A 7,672-nucleotide genomic window follows, 5' to 3' on the forward strand; every position below is an offset into this window, starting at 1 on the left:
CGCGCCGCCGCCGGCGAACCCCCGGCGAGGGGCCGCCCGCCGCCCCCTGAAGCCCGGCTTTCCTCCCCTGGGCTGGCCCGTAAGGATTCCCCGCGGGGATTTCCCTGGAATTACAGGTCCCGCAGCACAGCCAGGCGGGCTGATGCGCTGTTTACGCTCGCGACCGTAAAACTCCGCGAAAGACGCGCCCTGGGCAGAGGAGGGCTCTGTGCGTTTCGCTTCTGTAAATTCTAGATACTGCTGTATTTGTTACTCAACTACCACTCACGCCCAGAGCCCTTTTCTGCTACAAGCTCTTAACAGCCAAAACAGTTACTGAATTTTGCAAAAATATTCCCACTGTCAGGAAAATGGAGATAATTGCCTGGCTTAAGTACTACAAGTACTTCGGGTTTCCTTCCATTAACCAAATTAAAGTCAATAGCATTTAAAAATAAGTAATATATCTACGGGGCTTTGGATTTCTAGAGCACGCAGTGATCTGAAGACCTGCTACAAACATTAATGAATTAATCCGCACTGATCCAACGAGATAACTATCCCTCCCTATTTTACAGGCAGAAATACACCATCAGATCAATTGCAAGATCAACAGCCAAATACATAATAGAGAAATGCTGCCTTCAAAATCTGTCCGTTAAGCTTCAGACAAGATTTTATAGGCACATTTGCCACATATACAATGAAATGTATACTTCATAAAGATGCATAAAGGACACAAAGACTGATTTGAGCTAATACAAATGAGCTAAGACTAATACAATCCAAAAAACCCACAACGTATCTCTATTTCCCTTCCAATTAAGGACACCTACAAAGCATGCCCTGTCCATCGCCAAGTCTGCAAGAGATCCACTGCTGATGACAGCAGAGTGCGGAGGGGAGAGTAGATTTTTTTTAATTTTTTTTTGTTACTACAATGTAGCCAGAAAACAATGTAACTGACTTGAAACAACTGACAAGAAAATGACAGAACAATATTGTCAGATCTATTTCCTCACAGGGACAACTGAAGTCTCGCTAGTACTTCTGAAAATTTCTATAGCCCTATTTCATAAGGGAATAAATTTAGGCAGACAGGTTATTATGTAAGGATTATCTTTCAATATAGGTAATACTTTCCTAAACAGTTTAGAGTGGAAAATCATAGACTACTCCAGGAACAGAATTAAAAACATCAGCTCCCACTCATGTGCTTTATGTAAACATATTCTAGATAGTTTAATATTTGTGAAGAAGTTAAAAATAAGGAAAAAAATCAAGGAGAAAAATGATTTGTTATCATAAAAACCACTGTTCAAATTCCAAGGTATTTCTTTTTCTCCTTTTTACATCCAAGTGTTGGGTTTGCATTTTTGAATGGAATAAAACACTTAATTTCTATCTGTTAATACTAACTTTTACAATCAAGACAATAGTACCATATATAAGCGACAGATACATTCATAGATTTAATCAAGTTACAATAGATTAAAGGTGTTTTCGCAAGCAACAGTTACATTTTCAAAAATACAGTGTTTTAAGATTTACTGGGCACACAACTGCAGCAGACCATCCAGCAAGCAGAACATTCTTACTGCTAATTTCCTCTTGAATTCCTTTAGCTCACAAGAAAATTGGATTCAACTAAACCAGACACTTGCAGAAACATGAACATGCACGCAAAAATTGTGAAGATGCAGGGAGAAAGACTTTTAATAAAGACGAAGAAGTTTGACAGAGAGTACCACAGCAGTTTCCACACTTCAAGACAGAAGTAATACGCAATAATTCAAAGGCAATTTAGCATTTTTCCATGCATCTCTCTCTAATACACAAATATGGGGAGTGTTTTCCTTATTTTTATATGTAAAGGAATCAAGTGCTCAGCAGAAACTCCCCCTGCTCCCCTCAGCTGTTTCACAGACACAAGATTCTGAAGTTAGGGTAAGTAGCTCATCAAAATTAAAAGCTTTTTTATATGAGAAGAGTTGCAATCGTTTAATGTAAAATGTTTCTGAACTAATATAATCGGATACTTACTTGACCTTGATGGTAGCTTATTCTCATTTTGGCTAACAGATTTAAGCAAAAACTGAAATAAATCATTGCAGAATGGCTGCATGGGGATTTTTATTGTTTGGCCTGGTTCAATTAATTCAAAAGTCATTTCTTAAAATTAAAGTAGCACAATTTCTTTTGTGGCTAAAACTTGACTTTTTTATTTTAGTGTAGTTTAAGTAATTCTGGAGTAGGCTTATGCTAACATAAACCAGCTCTATTTTGAAAAAAGAATTATCCCACCTTTAGCCAAAAGTTGTTAAAGTACTAAAATAAATTAGGCAGCTGTAGTTTTAACACAGATGAATGGGTTGGGTTGGCTGGCATCAGAAGATAAGTGTCACAACTTCCATAAGTTACTTTTTGATGTTCACTAACACATTATGTAACCATCAGTGAACTCGTCAGGGTATCTTTGAGGATTACCCTTCCACAGGCTCAAAGACTGAAAAGCAAAAAGAAGAAAAGAAACGGGCGGAGGGGAACACAGTGCACAAGGTCACATACCCAGAGCTCAAATACTGGAGAAAAGAGAGGCACACTGTAGCTGAGGCAGAAGAACCAAGAGAAAACAGTGTGCACCAAAACACCCTATTGCTCTTCAAATGACACTTCCTATGAAATTGCAATCAAACATTTTAAAGGTCTACACTCAGGCAGGACTGGCAGGGAAGAAGGCTCATACAAGTACTAGCATTTTTTACTGCAGTATTCCTTTCTCCCAGCTGCATCAGACAAAAAGAACTGACGCAGGTACGTAGAAGTACATCGTAATTCTGCATCACAAGTCAGTGCTGGGTGGCCAGCATCCTGCCCTCTCTTTTCTAGTAGCATGTTTTACTTAAAGTTACACAACATTGTGGAAGCCACGATTACTTTGCCTGACAGATGAATAATACAAAATTATTAATAGCTTAGATACATAAAATGCTCATAACCTGGGCAAAAACTTATCACAGAACAGCAGAAAGCAACACTGCCCATCTGATTTTGGCAAAGCATATTCCTAAAGCCTCCCTCATCTGCAAAGCACCTCAGCTGGCTTTGGTGACTATCCTCCTGTCTTAATTGCTCACAGCCACTCCAGTCTTTCTCCTTCCTTCTGCCCCTAAGTAAGCTTCAACAAGCCAAGCTGATAGTGACCCAAGGTTATTATCCCTCTTATGGCTCTTGCATAACCTATGTGGAATGTGTCATCATCTTAGTATAATAGCCTCAGACAAAACATGAGAAACTCATGTAAAAAGAAGAAAATCAAACTGAACAGTATCTGCATTTTTAAGGTTTTTCCCTAGCCAATGAAGGAGTGCAGGGCCTGACCACACAAGGACTTAATCCCCTCTGGAGTATTAAGTTGGAGCCCTTTGGAGCACAATCTCAGTTTTTTTCACATTCCCTAAGGTATGTCCATAGCAGTATTGCTTTAACATTTCTTCCAAAATGTTATCGCAGAACTGATGCAGATGAAGAATATAGAAATTAAGATGTATTTATCTGTGTTGCAGTAAATATGAAAGAAATATCAGCAATAAAAAAGTCTGACAAGTTCATGTGAATGCTCTCCATTTAGCTCTTGTTTTAGAGCAACAGTCTGTTATGTTGGCTTCTCTACAGTTTAATGATTTCCTGTTAGGAATTTAAAATTAGAAGCCTCCAACAACTTGCCCATAAACTATTTTCAAGGTTCCTTTAATATCCACATCAAGGAGATATAGAAGGTTCATATGTTATCCATGTCAGTTCACTTCCTTCCCACTTCGAAATAAGCATATTGCAGGGAAATTCAGCAGGGTTTTTTGTTGTGTTCTTAGAAACTTTTTTCACTAAAAGTGAAGGACTAAGTATGTCCAGTTATAGTAATTAAAAAATAGAGCCGTTCACAAAAATAAGAGCTCACATTTAAACCATGACAAAATGAGAACCACTGGTCTCATCTGAGAAGCCTAGGCTATGCTAGATTGTAGCCTAAAACTTCTAAGAAATTATTTTTCCATTGATGATTTAGTTTGAATCTCCAACTATATACATACTGAGATTCATCTGTGTGAACATATTAATTTCACAAACAAATTTTTGCTATTAGACAAAGTACCTTATCTTTAATGAAAACATGCAAACAACAATCTTGCATTGGAAGGATATAAAACAGATTTATCATTCATCCATGCTAGAATTATGTTCCCACAAAACAGACACAGTATTTAAATAGTACTTTTCACCTATTTTGCCTCTCAAACTATATTTCATGGCTTATCTTTTTGACTCAGAGACAATATAATAATTGCAGGAGTTATTCTAATTACAGCACATTTACAAAATGATTTGAGATAGTCATGTCAAAGGCAGAGCATCTGCAGACAGACATCACATCTCAGTTCCTCACTGGGTCAATAAAGCACCCACACTTATCACCACCTTTGTGACAAAAATCAGCATCTATATCTGTCTACCAATAATGCTTGTTATGTGAATGCTTTCTAATTAATTTCAGATAAAAATGAGTCAGATGAAACTAGGGTTGGTTTAGGCTAATCTAAAACTAACACTGGTTAAAAAAAAAAAAAAGCAGCAGCAGCGGCAATTCTGCTGCTTCTTATGTAAACTCTAACAAGTTACAGCTCCTAATTTGGTTGAAACATAAGTCTGCACACACACAAAACCCCCCAAAGCAAGTTTTCAGTTTCCAGACTACCCACAGAATCAAAAATTGTTAGAGCCCGTGTGAAGCAAAAACAACACTGCTACTTCTTGTAGCAGCTTGCAGACAGAATGACTTTTTAGTCATGAAACCATGGTTTCAGATACAGGCTTGGAAATGTTCACATGAACAAGCTCCACTAGCAGAGGTGAATTTCAGCAATTCATTGTTATCCAGAACTACTAACTTGGTACCTATATCTGGTTGGGATTTTTCTTAAGGGTACTGGGGAAGTTTTTGTAACGTGGTGCAGAAAAACATCAGGCTCCAGCGACATTCTATTGAAATTACACAACCATCTTTCTTTGAAGATGTAAAATCTATTCTATATGAACTTATTCAACAGAGGAAACTTTGACAATCAAGAGCTCGTTTGATCTCCAGGGACAGTTTTCATAATAGAAGACTATGATTAGATTTTCTTTATATATACATTTACCCATTATTAGGCTTGTCTGTATCCTTCATCCATTAAAATGATACACAGATGTACAGACCCCTTGCACTCCATACGCTTTACATGTGAGTTGTTCAGATACCCAGATGCATCTTCAAAAGCTAAGATTACAAAAGACAGACTGAATGCTTTTGCCTAAACAACATACATTACCATTTTGCTTTCAGACACAGACAGTATTTGTAAAAGTCCTTTAAATGTTTCCCTATATAAAAAAGGCAAAAGAAAAGAGAAAGATATCAACAAAGATAAAAATATCCATCAGAACCTCTGCCAACAAGTACTGGAGTCAGAAAAATTTTCTAACATCTGCAACTATTAATGAGCAATTGCATTAAAATAATTTATGGATGTGAAGGGGACATCATTGAATGGGGACATATTGCTAATAAGTTAGTAGTAGAGCATAAGGGAGTAAATCTCTAAAATGATATGAAGATACCTTATAAGTTTAAAAGTATTTGGAAAATTGACCAATGATTTAAGATAACAGACTTTTATAAGTAGTAGGCTACTAACTACATATTTCTTTAAATGGATATCTATTATTGCAACATTAAACACATACACTGAATTAAGGACTACACTAAGTCTCTAATAAGAATGCTTTTAAGAACAAAACATGCACTTACAATAGAAGGACACTGAGTTGCTCAATACATAAAGATATTAAAACACGCAGTACTAATAAATAACAAAAGCTGCCATATCTAAATTTTATCTCTACCTAGAGATTGAATCACTTTAGCCATAAAGATTATTCCTCAGGCTCTATCAGAATGAATCATGGACTGAATACGTAATAATATATTCCAGAGAGGGTTTCTACCATGTCCTTCTTTCACAGTGATGTTTATTACTTCCCCTTGAGAATTCACACTAGTCTTCTGTCTACCAAAAAATGACAAGACAGTAAAAGGTGCATTCTGGCTAGCTTTTCAAGACATAGTAACCTTACAAAAGGCTGAGGTCCATTGTCACAACATTGTCTTGAAAAACGTGTTTACCTTAAATATAGCTATTGCTCGTATTTTGAGAAATCTGATTAGATGTTTTATTTTAAAGCAAAATAAAGAACATCATAAGTTTCAAGAATTATCAGTTTCCTGGTACTATGTATATTTTTTTCCTTCATACACTGCAAAGCTGCCTTTATTTGTCCCCTCCTGATAGGCCTCCAACTCTAAGTTTTCCAAACCAGCTTTGTAGTAAATAACTGAGGTAAATAGCCTCTATCTCTTGGGGGGCTAATTGCCAACATAAACCAGCTGTCTTTCCTCAACTGAAAAATAAAAATAAAAAAACACCCACACACATACACTCAAACTTGGAAAATAAAAAATTGAAGCCACTGATAGGCAAAAACAAAAGGAAGAAGAGGACAAAGCAACCTTCCACGGCTTCACATTCACTCCTTCCACCCCACAACATTTCCTTCTGCAAGTAAAGGACAAAGAATAACATCCTCTCACAAGATGGGGGGAGGGCAGCAGCCACAACACCTTTAGGGTTATTAAAAGCAGCCCCCAAAGTGAAATGGAGGGAAGCGCTGCCTCCCATAAATTCAAAAATAATTTGAAAAGAACAAACTGTAAGTCATAGTAGCAGTCCTGAATTAGCTAAGCAAGCCCAAGTAAAACTTGACAGAAGGAAAAATATCTCCTAGCATAGTTACAGGTCTAGAGATGTGTGTGTGTCGTGTTTTTTTTTTTTTTTTTAATAGATGGTTGTGACAACAAGCTTGATAAATGCGGAATATTTAACTCAGAACAGAAGTTTTCTTCAGGGCCATGTGTTAGAGCAGCCAAATGGGAGTCACATTAGCTCAGGGTGCTTCCAAACCTGCCCCAAGCAGCGTAGATCTCCGGCTAAATCACTGGTTCCTCGGCGCGAGTCTGAGACCAAACCGCCCTTATTTGCCTCAGCTTAAAAACCTGCCGGCTGCGGCGGGGAAACGGCCCGAACGGTCCCCAGCGCTGTGTGCAAGCCCCACGCGGAGAGCAAATTAGGAAGAAAAACGCGCCTCGAAACAGCGTGATAACGCTAATGAGACACTGACAAAATACAGCGCCATTTCCGCGGGGCCGGAGAAGGGGGGTCGCGGGGTTAATTTACCTCAGGAAAGGGCGGTTATTTTTAAATATTAACGTCGGGGCTCCGCGCGTGACGGGGGCGCTTGGCGGCGCGGGGGGGGGGCCGGGACCCCCCCCACCTCCCTTCAGGGCAGCCGGGCACAAACAACCCCTCGCCGCGGCTGCAGCCTCCCCTGGAGGCCGGGAGACACCCGCGGAGCCGCCCTATCGCGATATCTCCCGCCCTATCGCCGCCACCTGAAATCACCTCCCTCCCTCCCCTCCCCCCGCCATTTCCTCTCACCCCTCCCGCGATATACCCCCATAATCCCTCATTCCCCGCGGTTCTCCTCCCGCCTCAGGCGCACACGCACACACGCATCCCTCCGCGGACCGACCCCCTCC

At 39.3% G+C, this 7,672-nt stretch overlaps 1 protein-coding gene across 1 annotated transcript in view; it reads right to left on the reverse strand.

The window, feature by feature from the left end:
- PPM1D (protein phosphatase, Mg2+/Mn2+ dependent 1D) overlaps window positions 1-7,396 on the reverse strand; it is a 36,397-nt gene extending 29,001 nt beyond the window's left edge. Inside the window, exon 1 of the mRNA XM_026071351.1 lies at window positions 7,311-7,396. The gene's annotated coding sequence lies outside the window, so the exon portion shown is untranslated. The remainder of the gene's footprint in view (window positions 1-7,310) is intronic.
- Window positions 7,397-7,672: the final 276 nt, after the last annotated feature.

This window comes from Apteryx rowi, unplaced genomic scaffold (genome assembly GCF_003343035.1).
Source record: "Apteryx rowi isolate R43461 unplaced genomic scaffold, aptRow1 scaffold_324, whole genome shotgun sequence".
NCBI lineage: Eukaryota > Metazoa > Chordata > Aves > Apterygiformes > Apterygidae > Apteryx > Apteryx rowi.